We start from the raw sequence: 22583 nt of genomic DNA on the forward strand, positions 1-22583 counted from the left end.
AATTATTTTCTTCAATTCATTGTCCAATATTTTCGCTCGATGACAAACATCTAAAGATGGGGTCATATCTATAGATACTATATTCATAGTTAGGCGGACACAAAAGCTGGGAAACTGGCAGCTCTTATTTCAGAAAGAAAACAATAAACGAATTTGAAGATATGATGTTGTTTCATATTTGAGTGAATATCTCCTAGCGATACAGAAAAAAATTGTTTATTTTTATTTCTCTACGCTCGATAACAGAATGAAAGAGTAAAATAATCATCGGAAAACATTATAAGTGCGGTACCGATACTGGCAGGGCCGCCGAGAGGGGGGGGGACCGGGGTGTTTCCCCCCGGGCCCGGAGTTTTGAAGGGGGCCCGGATTTTTAACAGAAACTAAAATTTTGGCAAATACTTTTTCGACAAAAATTTATTTGAGAATGCAATTGAAAATTAAATATCTTGTGTATGAGGTAACTAGAATAGCGGAAATTCTAAACTACTGCATATTTGATATCAACTATATTTATACCAACCTAATTCTCGCATCGAAACAAGATTAAAATGTCTATAATCGAAACAAAAATATGATCAGACTTGTAAGGGTTAAACAATTAAATGGTTTGATTAGAAGTCATGCGGTTGTCTTCAAATTTCGCCAATATGAAATCGATTTTTAGCATTGAAAATGCTTTACTCCACTATATGGGGCTGAGACTAGGTGTATAGCTAAAATCTAAAATTCGATCCGCGTCGCGAAAATGTGGCATAATTTTAAACGACTGCAGCGTTGTTAATTGTTGATGGAATTGTATCATTTACATACCAATCGATTCAGAGAAGTCCAACTTGAAAATTGATTGCAACTTTAAATTGGTATTTCAACTGTACACTATTGAAAAATCCGTATTATTGGAAATGCTTTGGAAAAATGTAAGAAGACATACCAAGTTTTCACTCACATTTTATTAATTGTTGAAAGATTTTCATGATTCGGACACCAATCGATTTAGAAAATTGCCAGTAAAAAATTGTTATCAAATTTATCTGTGTGTTTTATTAGCACACTATTCAAAAATCCGTAAATCCGCAGGGAAAACATATACAATTTTCATAAATTTGCGCAACTCTTTCCCTAACACAGATCTCGACACTCATAAACGTCTTACACATTTCATCGCATGACATAAAAGGAATGTTTCTGACCGAATTAATTCACTGCCATACCTACTCTGCTGATGGAACAAGGTAGGTTATTGCTACTGCGGCTGGTAGGATCTCAGATACATCTTTCATTTGATATGAGCCATGGAAGGGGAGCGTTTCTGTGTGCTGGAAGGATTTTGCTCGCATTTCCAAGCGACGATGGCGGAACAAATGGCGAATTGCTGGTTTATGCAGTGCGTTTAGTCGTATAGGCAAGTCTCAAATCGTTTCATAGGATTCTTGTCCTGTATCACAAAACAGTTATTGGCAAATCGTCCTTATTAGGACGAATATATAATGGAAAAAGAATTGATGAAGAAAATTCCGTTTATTAATTTGTATTAAATTTGTGCTTGTCGATTCTGTATCATTACCAGTAAATTATAATATAAGCAAAAATTATTCAAATTAATAATTTACAAACTAGAAGTCTTTTGCAAAATGAATAAACGTGGCAACTATGCCACTGAGCGAAAGCCACCCCAAAAAGAATGATGAAAATATTTTTATTTGTCGTACAAAAGGATGGTCTTCTATCTGCACCAAAAAGTTGATTAAAGAGATCACCTTGTTTCAGTGCTTATTTGACATGAGCTGCGAAAGGAAAATGTTCGTGTGTATACGTAGCAGAAGCGAATCGCCGGCAAGGTTCGAATCGTTTCAAGGGATTCTCGTCCCGTATCACAAAACATAGTTATCAGCAAACAGTCCTTATTAGGACGAATACATAATGGAAAAAGAATTCAATTAGAAAAATCCTTTCATTAATTTGTATTAATTGTGCGCTTGTTAATTCTGTACAATTCCCTAGTAACAAATTAGGTTTTAAGGTTGTTTTATAGCCACTCATAAAACTTATATTGCACTTGTAGCGTGCTATAAAACTTCAATTGTTACTTGGGTTACCAGTGAATCATAACATAAACAAATATTCATACATTATGCAAAAATCCCTTTTATTAGCTTGTCTTAAATCTGTGCTTGTTTATAAATCAATTCTGTATCTTTATCAGTGAACAATAACAATAAAAGTAACAACAAGTAACAAGTAGTCGTGTCTTGTAGACAACCCTCTATTTTTTGATTTATTGAATTTCCAATCTTCGAAAGCGTTGGATTAGTATCGAAAGTAATTATTGAAAAAAAAACTCTGCTTAGGGTTGCCACACCGGTTTTTGGAGACGAATTTCGTGTCTTCGTTCAGGTAAATCAGAATTCGCCCGGAAGAATCCATTGGATTATTTTGCTATTTTGCGTTGCCCTTTTCTTTACCAGGAATCGTCCAGCACACAGTCCTCATAAACATCATCATCGGGTTGCAGGCCCTAATTGTTAAGGAGGGCCCCTCTTGGTATTGACAAAAATTAATATAAAAGTGCCATTTGGGTTTACTTTAACCCATTGAACCTTCGGTTCAATGGATCATTGTTCCTCACAAAGATTCTCGAAAGAAACTGAAGTGTGATTTCACAACCCGTGTTTGTTTATTGAGGAGCAGAGCAAAGCTCGCTCAGGTTATCCTTCACAGCGAGAGTGGCTAGTGCTTTTAGATTCTTTGTGGGAATGAAGGAGAGCGAAGTACTACACCCAACTACATAAATCGACAAAACTGTTAACAAATGCAAAAACATACAACTAAATGTGAACGGCACAGAAAGGTGGAGTGCTTTAGCAAAACATTACACTCTACGGTGAATGTGAAGAAAATAAGATATTTTTCCTCCTAGTGCTACGAGCTGCATAAGAAATAAAACAGTGCATATTTATTTGTTTTTAAGCGTTTTTACAATAAAAAGCAATGGAAGCGCTCCAAACTTCTGTCGAGTGATCACTTTAATTCGAAATTGTAATTGATACCCATGTGTCTCTTGAAGTCTATCCCCTGCACAGTAAAACTCTACTGATGAAAGTACTACTAGAGGCGGTAACCCTACCTCTATTTGAGATCTCAATTGGTCAAATGAGTCATCAATAACTCTTGATATATCTAAATAATTCGAAATAATCCAAAAATTTAAATTTAAAATTTAATATATTTTGTTTGCCGTTCATTGTTACATAATCCATAAAAAATCATATTCAGATACGAGATGATACCGAAACATTTTTGTCTAGGGGTCGTAGTCAAATGATGTAGCTTTTTTCGGAGATTTTCTTACAAAGCGGCCAGGAATGGAAAAAAGATAAATACGTTTTATAATTCTTTCAAATACGGCCTTTTATCAACATTTTCATTATAACAGCAAACGGCGTGTTAATAGTTTTGTTTTGAATTTTATATGTCATGGAGCATGAAGAGATGATCTCTCAGTTCACAATCTTACAGCTGCCAATTATTCTAAGAAGCATACGTTCAACTAAATTACTAAATTGTGTTTGATTGATTTCGAAGAGAAAATTTAACTCTGCTACCAAACTAAATCAACTAGTTAGCAAGATTAGCTAACTAATGTAGCAAGTTAAATCCGCATACAAAATCTTTTCGTTTTGGAGGAGCGAGCATGAGATTTTGAACGTCGCTTCCTGAACGTAACGATTTTATTTTTATTTTTGAACTATTTACTAGAAATCAGTTACAACATTCTTGTAAAATATTTTAAGGTGTGCTAACACACCAACACAAATAAAGAATAATTCATGTTTTTATAGGATTATGAATGTTTTCGAAACCAGCATAGCGTAAAATCCAACCCCAACCCTTATTTGAAATTTGATCCATGTTTCTCATTTTTTAAATTTTTACATGGATTTTTTTTTATTTTGTTAAAATTTCATTTCTTTTTTTTCAAGTTGTTGATTGTCTTTGTATTTCTACAATTGTAAGATTCTGCCTTTTTTTTATCTATTTACATTCTTTTATTTTATCCATCTTTTTACGTTCCTTACTTTTGCTTTTTTCTATTGCTATCACTATCACTTACTTTAATTTATAGTTTCTTCTCTGTTATTTCATTTTATTCACAATTTTTCGAGAAAATTCTGCTTTCTTTATTTCATTTTTCTTATTGTTTCATATTTTAATACCCTGCTTTTTTATTTGTTTCTTTTTTCATTCCATCCAATTTTTAGAATTTGTCTATTTACTACATTTATTCTTATCATAGCTTTTTCTATTTCCGTTTTTTTCGTATTTTTTGCATTTTCATAAGCAATTTTACTTATTCAAATTCATTCCAATTTGTCTTATTGTTTAATTTTATACCTTTCTCCTATTTTCTTCCTTATGTTTTTAACTTTTCGTTTTTCGTAGTTTTATTTTTTCCCACTGATCGTTTAATATAATTTTATTTATTTCTTATACCTTTTTCTTAAGATTTTATTCGTTATTGTTATTTCTTTATTGTTTCCATTTAACCTATTTTGAAAGTACTTTTTCTGTTGACCATTTTCTTGTACGTTTATATTGATTTTTTTTTTATTTTCCTAAAAAACATTTGATCTCTTTTTAGCACTATGCGCACTTTTCCTTGATTTTACATTTAGTTCGTTATTTTAATTTATTTCAAATTTCATTGCTAGTGTTTTTCTATTCTTTAAATAATTTAATCCATTTTATTCATTTTCTTAGTGCTAATTTCTCCATTTTTTGTGTTTCTATAGTATACCATGTTGGCTTTTTCCTACTATCTTAGTTTTTCATTTTGTCTGTTTGCTCCGTTTTTGTTCATTATCCAATTTTCTTTACTTTTTGTCTTTTTATCATTCCACTTTTCCAGTTTTTTCAAAATTTTCCGGTTCGTCCATTTATTTTAATTTCTCTATGGTTATTTTATTCTTGTCTTTTATATACACTCCTGTAATTTTATGCATTCTTAACGTTCTATTTACTTTTTCTATTGCTTTAAATATGTCTTGTTTTAAATGTTAAATAAATTTTATTATTCTTGATTTATCGAGTTTTTCAGTTTTATGCATTTGTTATATTAGTGTTTGTATTCTTTTTAGTAGTTTTTCTTTCATTTTTATTTAGTCTTGAATTTTTTTCTACTTTCTTATCGATTTTTCATTATTTTCAACATTTGTTCAATAATGTTCGAATATGTTTTTTCTAGTTTCGTGTTTTCTTTTATCAAATTTTTATAGGTTTTATTTTGGTTTTTCTAGATTAAACATTTTTGACATTAATTTGTTTATTTGGTTGATTTTGTTGTTTGTAGCTCTTTTTTACATTTTTTAATGTTTAGTTTTCCTATTGTTTTTCTTTTATCTTTTGCCGTTGATCGCCGTTTAGATATTTTTAATTTTTGTAATAACTACATTTTTAATCTTTACATTTCCGTACTTTTATAAATATTTTTGACAAAAATGACGCTTTTCAAAGTCACCAAAACTGTCGAAAAGGTATTTAAAAAAAACTCCCACAGTAATGAATTTCAAACATTAACTTTTTTGTACTGTACACAGTGGTGGAGGCCCGTACGTTGGATCCCCCGGGCCCGTATTTTCTCTCTGCGGCCCTGGATACTGGGAATAACGAGACTATACAAATACGATGGCGACCAAAAAGTACCAGCAACCCGAATTGGTGTTACCTTTCAAAGCAACAAACTGCCAGCAGAGATTAGAATTTTCTGGTGCAATAACACAGTTAAACCCTTTGCAAACAAAGCAGTTTTCTGTCAGAAATGCTTACGATACAACCACAAGGAAAACAATTGCAGATCCTGACAAAGATGCGGACAGTGCTTTCAATTCCATGAAGAGACAGGATTCGCTGGTTGCGACAAAAACATGAAATGTCTACACTGTCGTCTAGAAGGAGGCCACCCAACAGGAGATTTCGACTGCCCAGAAAGAATTCGTCATAGCAACATCAAAATCATAATGGCAAGGTCAAACTTGACGATCGTAGAAGCACGCGAACAATACCCTATCTACACAGAAAATCATTACAGTATTTTAGAAAACATTGATAGTCATCCCACACTCGTAGAATCGTACACAGATGCAGCCCAAAGCAACGGAATGAAGACAAAAACGTGGAAATATAACACATCATAAACAGCAAAACGAGCATCAAACGAAGAGGACAAAACTGCTATCGAGAGGACTCAAGGAAGCGGCGGGAAGAAAGCGAGAACGAAGAAACCCTCGGTAAACGGGGTGGCTTTAACAAATATAAAGTGAATGACGCCGAAAAACTACAGTGGAAGCAACAAATGCAACTACCTGACAAACAAACAACAAATAATACACGATGCCAACTCGGAATTACAGCTACGAGTACCCAGCAGAGTATTAGCGGAAGTAACAACACAAACTACAAGAATGAAAGGAGCACCCAATGCAGGTCAGGCAGTACAACCAAGCGGTACGAGCAAAATTCGATACAACTATACCAAATCATATTGAGAGATAAGGTAAGAATGTCAATCAAGATTTTCCAATGTAATATTCAAAGTGTCGAAAGAAATCGAGAGGAGCTGAGTAGAGTGTTAATCACAGAGAACTTCAAAATTGCACTAATATCCGAGAGCTGGACAAAAAATGAATTAGAACGAACAAAGTACAAAATATCCTACTACAACAACTACTATAGTTCAAGGGACGACGGATACGGTGGGGCAATGATATTAATACATAGCTCCTTCACAAGTCGCGACTTAGACACCACCATAGCGACAGACGCGGAGCAGTGATAGTCGAGTAATAGTATAGTAGTGATATATTATATATATATTATATAATATAGTATATATATATATATATAGTATATATATATATAGTATATATATAGATATATATATAGATATATATATATATATATATATATATATATATATATATATATATATATATACATATACATATATATATATATATATATATATATATATATATATATATATATATATATATAGTATATATATATATATATATATAATATATATATATATATATATATATATATATATATATATATATATATATATATATATATATGTGTGTGTGTGTGTGTGTGTGTGTGAAGTAGAATGGCAGACTGAGCAATGAGTGATGCATGCGGGGACCGGCTCAGGTTGATCAGTGCGTTGCGTCTTCCGTTCAAATGATCAAACCAACTTGACAAAGATAATATTGTTAGTGTTTTTTGTTCTGGAGATGAAGACATAGACCTTTGAAACGCAGGTGATAGACGCAATAAAATATTAATGTAAGAAACCCGTGACCAAACGCCATCTTTCTTTAATTGATCCAGCAATTTAACATTTTCATTATACGATACAGAAAGAAATCATAAACGGTTTATAACGCTACAGCTATACCAATCATGTCAGTATCGCACCCATGGACAATAGATCAATCCGGAAATAGAGAGCAGAAGTCAGCAGCATCCAACGAGAATCGAATCCAGCGCATCATTCGCCAAAGCGAACATAAGCGGTCCATTTCAGGACCACCATTATTTTAATGAAGAATTAATTAGAAGTCTTTCCTTTTTCCGAAAAATCCCGTTGATAACCTACATATTCATATAAATAGTGTATTCTACTTCACTTCGGTTATGTCTCTGACATTACCCACCCATCTTTTTTTCTTCTTCTGGTAGCAAACCAGGGTAAAAAGGAGCAAGTAATTTTTGCTCCTGTTTACTCAGTAGTAACTTCTGTGTACTGGAACAAACCCCATGTCTAAAAGCAAAGGTCTGGCAGATGATTGTACATATCACCAATACGCATAAGAATGCCTATTAGTGTATGCGATATCTAACGCTTGTTTACATCACCAATAGCGAAAGTGGCGGGTGATGACGTAACTCAGTTTGTTTTGATTTCGTTTCTCTTGCTGATATGAACGATTTTGTATTGGAAGTTTATTATTAATGCAAAGTTACGAAAATGCCCCCCGTGCTCAGCTACAACTATTTGAGTAGTATTGATTTTTTTAAAATATTATCTTTTCATATAATTCGGTTTCGTTAACACTAGTACTATATAGATTCAAGCAGTGGGAAAACAAATTAAAAATTAGACGATCTAAGTGTGAATTGACTATCAAAAACGATAAACATAAAAATGCAGTAAGTGCTACGGAATAGGAAGGCTGGAGGCGCATAACAGACAAACATCAAGGATATCATTTCCCACATTAAACCATTGTGGCTGAAGGGCACACTTGGAGCTATGGGGACTGTGGAAGAACTCCATATCCGTCATAGCGGTTGTTTCTGATACACAACGCGGCTGTCAAACATTTGCCAATGTTATCAAAAGAATGTTTCGTCAGCTCTGTAGCGGGAACGCTAGCATGTACTTATTTTCAGTAAACTTCTCCTGGATCACCTACTTCCCGAGAGGTTCGGCATTCTGGTGAGTCTTGTTCAGATTGAAAATTATGTTGTAGGTTATCCAGTGAGCCTGCAGGACCAGGTGAATCTAGACATAGCTGTCACACAAAACCGACCGTGATTTTGGATGGCGGATACGTGAAGTATGGATCAGTATGCACCAGTGATACATGCACATGTCTGGTGCATATTACAATGAAGGAAAACATGTTTTTTCAGTATACGCTATTTACTTCCAGCTACTCTGGAACAAAACAGATTGCTCCTTTTTACTCTGGTTTGCTACCCAGTGAAGATAAAATAGAAGAAGAGAATACAGGCATGATATGCTTCTTGTTTGTTTCGCAGTACTTGCAGTTTCTGCTGTACTGAAACAAACCTAATATTGTTTGATAAGCAGAATAAAATGCTTCTGTGACAACTTTTACATTCAGCAGCTTAAAGGCCGAGAAATGCGATATTTTTAACTTTTTAAATTATTTCATTCAGTTTCTTCATTGAACGCGTTCAATCTTTTAACTCGATGACGTCACCACATGTTACTTCTGGATTGTTTACCTTTTTCGCGTGACTAATCCGGAGAAGCCCCCGCTTCTGCTAGACCTTTTCATAAACGTCATTGGAATAAACCTGATATGACTATATATAGTTACTATATTCATAGTTAGGCGGAGACACTGAGCGGAGCCAATTGAACATGTCAAATGTCGGAACCAGTCAAGCATGACATCACATAACACACACACACACACACACACACACACACACATATATATATATATATATATATATATATATATATATATATATATATATATATATATATATATATATATATATATATATATATATATATATATATATATATATATATATATATATATATATATATATATATATATATATATATATATATATATATATATATATATATATATATATATATATAACAGTGTCCGCTCAGTGTCTCCGCCTAACTATGAATATAGTAATTATATATAGTCATATCAGGTTTGTTCCAATGACGTTTATGAAAATGTCTAGCAGAAGCGGGGGCTTCTCCGTATTAGTCACGCGAAAAAGGTGAACAATCCTGAAGTAACATGTGGTGACGTCATCGAGTTAAAAGATTGAACGCGTTCAATGAAGAAACTGAATGAAATTATTTAAAACCGATTTAATCCACCTAGCAGTGAGATGAGACATTTCTTACACATTTCACTATTGGATTAGTTCGCAGAACTCACGAGAAGTAGGCACCCAACTAGAGGTGGAATGAAAACAGTTTCTAGTCTTGCACGAATAAAATCTCGAATAAACTGAATAAATTATAGAAATCAACAAAACGACCGAAATAAAAAAGTAAAGCAAAAAATGAAATAATAGGTTTTTAAATTCATAAAATGAGTAGAAAAATTAATGTAAATCAAAATTATAATATACACGAACCAAATTAGATTAGGTTATTAAATAAAAATTAAGATAATATTTAGAAATAGTTATAAGATCAATAGAATAAATTGACTCATACTAACAAATTGAATGAAATAAAACGAATGACCGAACATGAAATGCATAAAATTAAAGATATGAATAAAATGAATCAAATGAATCAAATGAATCAAATGAATCAAATGAATCAAATAAATCAAATTAATCAAATTAATCAAATTAATCAAATTAATCAAATGAATCAAATGAATCAAATGAATCAAATGAATCAAATGAATCAAATGAATCAAATGAATCAAATGTATCAAATGAATCAAATGAATCAAATGAATCAATGAATCAAATGAATCAAATGAATCAAATGAATCAAATGAATCACATGAATAGCATGAATCACATGAATGAAATGAATTAAATGAATCAAATTGATTTAATTCATCCAGTGAATACAATGAATCAAATTAATGAAATGAATCAAATGAATAAAAAGAATGGATGAACAAAATGAATAAAGTAAAAAATAAATCAAATGCATAAATAAAACAAACGAATCAAATAAACAAAATGAGCTGAAGTGGTAAAATGAATAAAAAGAAGAAAATGAGCAGAATGCATTGATTAAAATGAAAAATTGAACAATGGTAAAAGGTTATCAATTAATATAAAGAAATAAATTGAATCAAATAAATTATTTGGATGAAATGATTAAAACTGAAAAATTAGTCAGACTATTAAAATGAAGAAACTTAACAAAATTAATAAACTGGACAAAATGAATAAAATGCATACAATGAAAACAATGAATAAAATAAGTTAAATGAATGATATTAATAAAATGCACAAAAAGATGTAACGGGAGGGGTGGCGGACGGAAAAAAGGGGTATTAGCGACCTTCACTTAAGCGCCAGGCAAGTGCGAACACCTGCCGTGAAGGGGCGTGTTATTTACTACCTGAAACTCCCGTGCCCAGCTGGGACTCCTCAGAGCGCGTTACCATCAACACGTCGGCCACGACCGAACATTGAACCACAACCGAAACAGTTCGAATTAGCCTACCAACAGAACCGAAATGTTCTAAAAACAATCCTAAAAGGATATGAGAGTGTCCTTTGAAGGTTTTCTCCCATAGAGCCCTATGCTACACGACCCGGAACCCGAAACGTTAGGTGAACTCTCTAAAATAACCCACCAAGAATGGTCTTGATTCAAACTTTTGACTTAATTTTGTATAAATTTGTATTCATTGTTCAAAAGAAAAATCTTCATCTAAACTTCAATTCATTTATCTTATTTTTCTAAGGGTTAGTATATACAATGGTTTGATCTTACTTGAGCTCATTTCTTCTGCGCACGCTGTCCGATGATCCGATGAAAATCTGTATTCCATCCAACAAAATCGCTCGTAGGCGACAAAGGGTTAGCCTCGACTACCACGCGTCCGTGGGTGCGATTCTTCTGGCGTAGACACTTTTTCCGAAATAGCCCTCTAGTGGCTAACAGCGCAATCTTTACTGTACGGTGGCTGGACGAGATGTATTCACCACTGATGTTGCGACGAGCGGTATTACAAAGGCGGGGTGCCGCCGGTACCGCATAAAGACGTAGCCATGCTACGCAACATAAGCGGGCATAAAATCGACACCGTTCGGTTTACACCGGTGAGCGTCCACGCTAGACGGATGGTAGCGAAAGTAGTAGCAGTGGGTGGTTCTTCTTGCAGCCGGCTAATTTTTCCTTCGCCGGATTGCGGCCCCTAGGGTAGACCTTCGTTTGAAGGATTTAAAAAAATCTTCAAACGATTTCAAAGCGCAATTAACATCAAGTTGTTTTTTTTATATTCATTTAAACAATTGAAAATTCTACCTTTTAAGGTTACCTGTAATTTCCCCGGTAAATTCGTGGGTTATCCGGTAACTTTAACACCTCGTGGTGGCTATCCGAAACAATAGCCCTTTTGTTCTTAGTGACCGCATGGGAACCTGATCTAATCTGGTCTATAATTTTCTCCACTTCCTAAGGAGATACAATATTAATTTTTGAACTATTTTTTTATCCATCTATACTTCTACCTTATTTTTCCAAAACTTTTTTTCTTCTAATCACAATCTACTCTTTTCTCACTACTTGAACGTAACTTTTTCTAAACGACGTCTGATCGTCTTGGTGGTTGACATTTGAGAGAGCTTCCTTCAGTTCTTGTGGCCCAAATAGCCTTATTGCGACGAAACCCGAAGCCTTCCCGAACGCGATCGATGGGTTCGAACTTTGTGGTCGACAAAATTGATCCACCCTTCTTGGCGAACCTCAGTCGAAAAGGAGCAGAGACCGAGAACGCGTACTAACCGTGAAGATCACTATGGGCTGAGGCATATCTTGTTTACAAGGTCTGTAACCCCGTTACATTACCCCTTACCAACAGTTAAAAATAAATGAAGTTGCACTGAATTTATTTTTTTCGTAAAAATAAACCAGAGTGTCATGTATTGCATTTCTGGAAGAGACTAAATATTGGAATTCCTTTTCGATCAAACCTTTTTTCCCTTCCTACCGACTAATAGTTCCTAATCTTCGGTCCCGCTAACGTATACTATTCCTGTTTACTCCTCTTTTGCTTTTCAACACTGTAGTTTTATTATTATGCGAACAACACCATCTTTAGCTTCCCTTATTCCACCAACAATTACATATTTCTGAATCATAATTATATGAACTGTTCCAGATATTTCCGGAACCAAAATCTACGATCTACATCGTTACCCACCCTGATCGGTGAAATCGGGACTATTCCCAATAAAAATTCAAACATTACTCATAACTGTATTTTCCGGACTGTTCCGAAAAGATTTCCTCAAAACATAAACATATATCTGCCACCCTTGTATTACAATAACCCACTTCCAAATGATATCAACTAGGATGGTGTTCTCGCTCTGCCTCTACTCCACTACTTTTGTGATTGACGTTTGCCTGAAAGAAAAAACGATGTAGCTGAACTGTCATCTTCGACTGACATGAATGGCTGGAAATGGCTTGGCTCCGCTCAGTGTCTCCGCCTAACTATGAATATAGTAACTATATATAGTCATATCAGGTTTGTTCCAATGACGTTTATGAAAATGTCTAGCAGAAGCGGGGGCTTCTCCGGATTAGTCACGCGAAAAAGGTGAACAATACTGAAGTAACATGTGGTGACGTCATCGAGTTAAAAGATTGAACGCGTTCAATGAAGAAACTGAATGAAATTATTTAAAACCGATTTAATCCACCTAGCAGTGAGATGAGACATTTCTTACACATTTCACTATTGGATTAGTTTGCAGAACTCATGAGAAGCAGGCACCCAACTAGAGGTGGAATGAAAACAGTCTCTAGTCTTGCACGAACAAAATCTCGAATAAACTGAATAAATTATAGAAATCAACAAAACGACCGAAATAAAAAAGTAAAGCAAAAAATGAAATAATAGGTTTTTAAATTCATAAAATGAATGGAAAAATTAATGTAAATCAAAATTATAATATACACAAACCAAATTAGATTAGGTTATTAAATAAAAATTAAGATTATGTTTAGAAATAGTTATAAGATTAATAGAATAAATTGACTCATACTAACAAATTGAATGAAATAAAACGAATGACCGAACATGAAATGCATAAAATTAAAGATATGAATAAAATGAATCAAATGAATCAAATGAATCAAATGAATCAAATGAATCAAATGAATCAAATGAATCAAATGAATCAAATGAATCAAATGAATCAAATGAATCAAATGGCTAAGGGGTAGGCGTAGCGTATTGGTAAATCGATTGCCTTGTACGCAGCGCACCTGGGTTCGAGTCCCGACCCCACACATAGGGTTAGAAATTTTTCATAAGAGATTTTTCTAACCCGAAGAGGCGAATGACCTTAAGGTTAAAACCTCTATAATCGAAATAAAAAAAAAAAAAAAAAAAAAAAATCAAATGGCTCAGTGTCTCCGCCTAACTATGAATATAGTAACTATATATAGTCATATCAGGTTTGTTCCAATGACGTTTATGAAAATGTCTAGCAGAAGCGGGGGCTTCTCCGGATTAGTCACGCGAAAAAGGTGAACAATCCTGAAGTAACATGTGGTGACGTCATCGAGTTAAAAGATTGAACGCGTTCAATGAAGAAACTGAATGAAATTATTTAAAACCGATTTAATCCACCTAGCAGTGAGATGAGACATTTCTTACACATTTCACTATTGGATTAGTTTGCAGAACTCATGAGAAGCAGGCACCCAACTAGAGGTGGAATGAAAACAGTCTCTAGTCTTGCACGAACAAAATCTCGAATAAACTGAATAAATTATAGAAATCAACAAAACGACCGAAATAAAAAAGTAAAGCAAAAAATGAAATAATAGGTTTTTAAATTCATAAAATGAGTAGAAAAATTAATGTAAATCAAAATTATAATATACACAAACCAAATTAGATTAGGTTATTAAATAAAAATTAAGATTATGTTTAGAAATAGTTATAAGATTAATAGAATAAATTGACTCATACTAACAAATTGAATGAAATAAAACGAATGACCGAACATGAAATGCATAAAATTAAAGATATGAATAAAATGAATCAAATGAATCAAATGAATCAAATGAATCAAATGAATCAACTGAATCAAATGAATCAAATGAATCAAATGAATCAAATGAATCAAATGAATCAAATGAATCAAATGAATCAAATGAATCAAATGAATCAAATGAATCAAATGAATCAAATGAATCAAATGAATCAAATGAATCAAATGAATCAAATGAATCAAATGAATCAAATGAATCAAATGAATCAAATGAATCAAATGAATCAAATGAATCAAATGAATCAAATGAATCAAATGAATCAAATGAATCAAATGAATCAAATTAATCAAATTAATCAAATTAATCAAATGAATCAAATGAATCAAATGAATCAAATGAATCAAATGAATCAAATGAATCAAATGAATCAAATGAATCAAATGAATCAAATGAATCAAATGAATCAAATGAATCAAATGAATCAAATGAATCAAATGAATCAAATGAATCAAATGAATCAAATGAATCAAATGAATCAAATGAATCAATGAATCAAATGAATCAAATGAATCACATGAATCACATGAATCACATGAATTAAATGAATCAAATTGATTTAATTCATCCAGTGAATACAATGAATCAAATTAATGAAATGGATCAAATGAATAAAAAGAATGGATGAACAAAATGAATAAAGTAAAAAGTAAATCAAATGCATAAATAAAACAAACGAATCAAATAAACAAAATGAGCTGAAGTGATAAAATGAATAAAAAGAAGAAAATGAGCAGAATGCATTGATTAAAATGAAAAATTGAACAATGGTAAAAGGTTATTAATTAATATAAAGAAATAAATTGAATCAAATAAATTATTTGGATGAAATGATTAAAACTGAAAAATTAGTCAGACTATTAAAATGAAGAAACTGAACAAAATTAATAAACTGGAAAAAATGAATAAAATGCATACAATGAAAACAATGAATAAAATAAGTTAAATGAATGATATTAATAAAATGCACAAAAAGATGTAACGGGAGGGGTGGCGGACGGAAAAAAGGGGTATTAGCGACCTTCACTTAAGTGCCAGGCAAGTGCGAACACCTGCGTGAAGGGGCGTGTTATTTACTACCTGAAACTCCCGTGCCCGGCTGGTACTCCTCAGAGCGGGTTACCATCAACACGTCGGCCACGACCGAACATTGAACCACAACCGAAACCGTTCGAATTAGCCTACCAACAGAACCGAAATGTTCTAAAAACAATCCTAAAAGGATATGAGAGTGTCCTTTGAAGGTTTTCTCCCATAGAGCCCTATGCTACACGACCCGGAACCCGAAAAGTTAGGTGAACTCTCTAAAATAACCCACCAAGAATGGTCTTGATTCAAACTTTTGACTTAATTTTGTATAAATTTGTATTCATTGTTCAAAAAAAAACCTTCATCTAAACTTCAATTCATTTATCTTATTTTTCTAAGGGTTAGTATATACAATGGTTTGATCTTACTTGAGCTCATTTCTTCTGCGCACGCTGTCCGATGATCCGATGAAAATCTGCATTCCATCCAACAAAATCACTCGTAGGCGACAAAGGGTTAGCCTCGACTACCACGCGTCCGTGGGTGCGAGCTTTCTTCTGGCGTAGACACTTTTTCCGAAATAGCCCTCTAGTGGCTAACAGCGCAATCTTTACTGTACGGTGGCTGGACGAGATGTATTCACCACTGATGTTGCGACGAGCGGTATTACAAAGGCGGGGTGCCGCCGGTACGCAACATAAGCGGGCATAAAATCGACACCGTTCGGTTTACACCGGTGAGCGTCCACGCTAGACGGATGGTAGTGAAAGTAGTAGCAGTGGGTAGTTCTTCTTGCAGCCGGCTAATTTTTCCTTCGCCGGATTGCGGCCCCTAGGGTAGACCTTCGTTTGAAGGATTTAAAAAAATCTTCGAACGATTTCAAAGCGCAATTAACATCAAGTTTTTTTTTTATATTCATTTAAACAATTGAAAAATTCTACCTTTTAAGGTTACCTGTAATTTCCCCGGTAAATTCGTGGGTTATCCGGTAACTTTAACACCTCGTGGTGGCTATCCGAAGCAATAGCCCTTTTGTTCTTAGTGACCGCATGGGAACCTGACCTAATCTGGTCTATAATTTTCTCCACTTCCTAAGGAGATACAATATTAATTTTTGGACTATTTTTTATCCATCTATACTTCTACCTTATTTTTCCAAAACTTTTTTTTCTTTTAATCACAATCTACTCTTTTCTCACTACTTGAACATAACTTTTTCTAAACGACATCTGATCGTCTTGGTGGTTGACATTTGAGAGAGCTTCCTTCAGTTCTTGTGGCCCAAATAGCCTTATTGCGATGAAACCCGAAGCCTTCCCGAACGCGATCGATGGGTTCGAACTTTGTGGTCGACATAATTGATCCACCCTTCTTGGCGAACCTCAGTCGAAAAGGAGCAGAGACCGAGAACACGTACTAACCGTGAAGATCACTATGGGCTGAGGCATATCTTGTTTACAAGATCTGTAACCCCGTTACATTACCCCCTACCAACAGTTAAAAATAAATGAAGTTGCACTGAATTTATTTTTTTCGTAAAAATAAACCAGAGTGTCATGTATTGCATTTCTGGAAGAGACTAAATATTGGAATTCCTTTTCGATCAAACCTTTTTTCCCTTCCTACCGACTAATAGTTCCTAATCTTCGGTCCCGCTAACGTATACTATTCCTGTTTACTCCTCTTTTGCTTTTCAACACTGTAGTTTTATTATTATGCGAACAACACCATCTTTAGCTTCCCTTATTCCACCAACAATTACATATTTCTGAATCATAATTATATGAACTGTTCCAGATATTTCCGGAACCAAAATCTACGATCTACATCGTTACCCACCCTGATCGGTGAAATCGGGACTATTCCCAATAAAAATTCAAACATTACTCATAACTGTATTTTCCGGACTGTTCCGAAAAGATTTCCTCAAAACATAAACATATATCTGCCACCCTTGTACTACAATAACCCACTTCCAAATGATATCAACTAAGATGGTGTTCTCGCTCTTCCTCTACTGCACTACTTTTGTGATTGACGTTTGCCTGATAGAAAAAAACGGTGTAGCTGAACTGTCATCTTCGACTGACATGAATGGCTGGAAAATGAGGCGACTGAATTTGTTCCGATAAATTAAGCGGAAAATTGATTAATTTTATATTGGTATGAGGTTGAATTGATCGAAATTAATGGGATTTTCGATTAGTTGACACCGGTGTAGTGGATTGCACTGGTTTTGCACTTTCTAGCAGAAGTGTCAATGGAACATACCCAGTTTTCTGCACTTCTGCTAGAAAGTGCAAAACCGGTGCAGTTTCAGTGCACTCCACTACACCGGTGTCAATCAATCGAAAACCCCATAAGTTTCAATGCTGGTGAGTATACGGTGGTGTTATATGGTAGAGGACTAAACGGCCATAGTGCAACGCAAAACCTGTTAACCCTGCCCTCGTTTAGCTATTTCTAGCAACGCAAATTTTTTTCCATTAAATTATACTGACTATTCCTATTTATCGTGTGAATCTATGTGCTACCATCCTATTTACATATTTACAAGTGTTAATTCGGTTGTGGATAACAAATCTTTCGAAATTGGATCGTATTTTTTTGCTACCGATGTTTGTTTACATAGGTGTTATATTGTGAACTTATCGACTTAAACCGTTCTGTGGGGTATAATTAAGTTTAAAACAACGATAGAGAACAGTTTTTGCGAACATCTACCTGGTCATCGTCATGCCCTAAGACTCACACTGCCTTCCAATGTACTCTCCCATCCTTGGCCACCTTGGTGGGCTTCGGGCATGGTTTGGTAAGCTGGCTGATTGTTCATCGTGTGAGGAACTGTTCGATATCTTCAACGTAGCTGTACCGCTTTCCCTACTGAAACTAACCGCTTTGTTTTGTTTTTGGACGCGAATAGTTTCCTAGGATTTCCTCGAGATGTAGAAGAAGCTTGCTCGAAGAAAAAAAAAATGTTATTAGAGACAAACCCTCCTGGACTCGGTTTTACCAAACGTTAGTTTGTGTTTTTTTGAAAATAATTTCTGAGTTACTGTGCTCTAACCGCGACAGACATAGCTCGATTTTGTTATTTCTTCTGTATGTCTGATGCATGAAACACGCCTAACCGATTACCCTGCAAATCCTCGAGATCATAGCATGACGATCCAATTTTACCTATCACCCTAGCAGGGGCAAACGGGTCTGCTAATTTTTATTTTACTCGATTGGACGAAATTACGTTTCATTACTACTTCTCCTAATTCATATGTGGGTGCATTCTTATTCGACCGTAGATTATATTGTTTAGCATACCTATTAGGGACCATTCATAAATTACGTAACGCTTTTAGGAGGGGAGGGGGTACGACAAGTTGTGACATAGGGGGAGGGGGTGTTAACTAGATCGTTACGTAACATGTTTTCATTGAAGAAAAAAAAATTTTTTCTTGGAATCAGTTACGTAACAGGGGAGGGGGGGATGGAAAAATTTGTGACAATTTGTTACATAGGGGGAGGGGGGAGTCAATTTTGGGCATTTTTTGCGTTACGTAATTTATGAATGGTCCCTTATATGGTTGTTTCAAATTTTCCTTAACGGATTCATAAATTATTTTTATGTTTTCATGTACTTCACCCGGTTCGTAGTCCGTATTGTTTCCTGCTTTTCGTAACTATTTGTATTCTGCTCCAGAACTAATGTAGTTACGCCCGTAATTCACGAAATAAGTCGTGAACGATGTCGACTCGTGAACAGTTGTTCTGATAGCCATCGCTACTTTTTGGATGTCTTTGTCCCATTCTTTATGATCTCCCTTCAGGTGTGTACGTACAGCGATTTACCCGCTCAGTTGGGTTATTAGCGGGGTGGTAATTTGCATTTTTCCAATGGGTAACATGGTACCTTTTAAGGAATTTTTCAAATTCTTTTGCCTTAAATTGAACCCCGTTATCTGATATTAGAATCTCAGGTACTTCAAATAATAGGAACACCATGTTCTCTAAAAACGAAATTAAGGCGTTTGTCTTTGAGTCACGTAACGGTTGAATTACAACGAATTTCGAAAACAAATCAGTTACTACAAGTAATACTGAGTTTCCATTTCGAGATCTAGGAAAAGGACCTACGAAATCGACAGAAATTGTTTGCCACGGCAATGATGCTAATTTTTGGCGTCCCATCGGTGGGGTTCTATTCGTATTTGGGTACTTCACTCTTTTGCAGGTTTCACATCCCTGGCAATATTTGCGTACATCGTTCTTCATACCTGGCCAGTAGTAACGTTCTTGTAACTTTTTAAACGTTTTAAACCTTCCAAAGTGGGCATTATCGTGCGCTTCTTGAAGGAGTTGTAGGCGCTCCGTTTTCTGGGGAAAATATTTCCATTCGTACCTAGCGTCTGTCAACGTAGACGAGACGAATTTATAAATACGGCCTCCCACCACCCTGAACCCATTATATTTAGAGTCGTACTTTAAAATATTCTCCTTTAGAGCATCGTATTCAGGATCTGAGACTTGCAGTTGATTTACTGCTCTCGAAAGTGCATCTGCCATTATATTTAAAGCCCCTTTCCTGTACACTAGTTCAAAATTATACTGCTGTAATTTTAGTGCCCACCGAATAAGTTTTGCTGACCCCCCTTCTGCGCTTATTTTTCGCAGCCATATAAGACTTTGAGCATCAGTTATAACTGAGAATTGAGCACCCTCTACATAATGGCAAAAATTTTCTATAGCCAATATTACCCCCAAACATTCCTTTTCGGTTGGTGCATATTTTTTTTTGTGTAGCCGACAACTTCTTTGAGAAGAAGGTCTTTTTACTCCTTCCACGACCTGCGTTAGAACCGCCCCCACTGCCACGTCTGATGCGTCGGATTCTATCACGAATGGTCGACCGAAGTCCGGGTTCGCTAACACGTTAGGAGAAGTTAATACTGATTTCAATTTCAGAAAGGCATCGTCTGCTTCCTTTGTCCACTGTATTTTTCCCTTTCCCTTTTTTTTAGCAAATCGGTTATAGGGGCCGTTAGGTCACTGAACCAATTAATGAATTGTTTGTAAAAACTCACCATTTCAACAAACCGTCTTACGTCTTTCGGTGTTTTGGGCACTGGATAGGATAGTCTAAAATGGGTTGAATTTTAGTGTTGTCAATGGACAGCCCATTTTCTGATAACGTATATCCCAAGTAGCTGATACGTTTCTGGCAGAATTTAGATTTATCTAAACTAATCGTTGAATTCGCGTTCCTCAGGCGTTTTGCAACTACTCTCAAGAGCCTAAAGTGTTCAGCCAGTGTATTGGATGTTATAATAATGTCATCCAAATACACGTATACATTTGGTTCAAGGTCGAACCCGAGAACCCTGTTCATCAACTTTGTTTGTGTTATAGGTGCTCCCTTTAACCTGAACGGCATCGCCTTAAACCGGAAGAGTTGCTTTCCGGCTCTGGATGACGTAAAGTCACGGCTTGTCTCTTCCAACGGAATTTGCCAATAGGACTTTGAAAGATCTATAACTGTGAAATATTTTGACTTCTCAATTCGGCCAAGGATTCCGAGCATGTCTGGGAAAGGGTAGGCTTCATTCTTGGTTATATCATTGACACGGCGACAGTCAAGGCAAATGCGCCATTCCCGAGAAGCTTTTTTTACTGGTAGTAACGGGTTACACCATTCTGACTTGGATTCTTCTATTATATCGAGTTCTTGCATTCTTTCGATTTCCTTGTCCACTTCCTTCTGAATGTGAGGTGAGCAACGATATTGTGGAGGTTTTTTCGGTTTCGCCCCATCTATTAATTCAATTTTATGTGCTACTATACTCGTTCTTCCCAGCTTTGCTCCATTCGTGTCTTTAAATATTTTCAAAATTTCCATAAGTTCACTCATTTCTCTTTGAGAAAGCTCATGTTCTGTTACAATGTTATCAATTTTTTTTATTTTCAGGTTCCTCTGCGAATGGTAGTTCCAAACTAGTATCGTCAACCGTTTCTTCCTGTTGGGTTTCCGGTCCCATCGGCTCGACCGCAGTGGCTGGACGAGATGTATTCACCACTGATGTTGCGACGAGCGGTATTACAAAGGCGGGGTGCCGCCGGTACGCAACATAAGCGGGCATAAAATCGACACCGTTCGGCTTACACCGGTGAGCGTCCACGCTAGACGGATGGTAGTGAAAGTAGTAGCAGTGGGTAGTTCTTCTTGCAGCCGGCTAATTTTTCCTTCGCCGGATTGCGGCCCCTAGGGTAGACCTTCGTTTGAAGGATTTAAAAAAATCTTCGAACGATTTCAAAGCGCAATTAACATCAAGTTATTTTTTTTATATTCATTTAAACAATTGAAAAATTCTACCTTTTAAGGTTACCTGTAATTTCCCCGGTAAATTCGTGGGTTATCCGGTAACTTTAACACCTCGTGGTGGCTATCCGAAACAATAGCCCTTTTGTTCTTAGTGACCGCATGGGAACCTGACCTAATCTGGTCTATAATTTTCTCCACTTCCTAAGGAGATACAATATTAATTTTTGGACTATTTTTTATCCATCTATACTTCTACCTTATTTTTCCAAAACTTTTTTTTCTTTTAATCACAATCTACTCTTTTCTCACTACTTGAACATAACTTTTTCTAAACGACATCTGATCGTCTTGGTGGTTGACATTTGAGAGAGCTTCCTTCAGTTCTTGTGGCCCAAATAGCCTTATTGCGATGAAACCCGAAGCCTTCTCGAACGCGATCGATGGGTTCGAACTTTGTGGTCGACATAATTGATCCACCCTTCTTGGCGAACCTCAGTCGAAAAGGAGCAGAGACCGAGAACGCGTACTAACCGTGAAGATCACTATGGGCTGAGGCATATCTTGTTTACAAGATCTGTAACCCCGTTACATTACCCCCTACCAACAGTTAAAAATAAATGAAGTTGCACTGAATTTATTTTTTTCGTAAAAATAAACCAGAGTGTCATGTATTGCATTTCT

General features: G+C 35.2%; 1 long non-coding RNA gene across 1 annotated transcript in view; it reads left to right on the plus strand.

The window, feature by feature from the left end:
* Window positions 1-6226: 6226 nt before the first annotated feature.
* Window positions 6227-22583, plus strand: part of LOC131694240 (uncharacterized) — a 28924-nt gene continuing 12567 nt past the window's right edge. Inside the window, exons 1-2 of the long non-coding RNA XR_009306449.1 lie at window positions 6227-6553; window positions 21549-21747. This is a non-coding gene — a long non-coding RNA (uncharacterized LOC131694240). The remainder of the gene's footprint in view (window positions 6554-21548; window positions 21748-22583) is intronic.

The sequence above is a fragment of the Topomyia yanbarensis genome, chromosome 1 (assembly GCF_030247195.1).
Source record: "Topomyia yanbarensis strain Yona2022 chromosome 1, ASM3024719v1, whole genome shotgun sequence".
NCBI classification, from domain to species: Eukaryota; Metazoa; Arthropoda; class Insecta; order Diptera; family Culicidae; genus Topomyia; species Topomyia yanbarensis.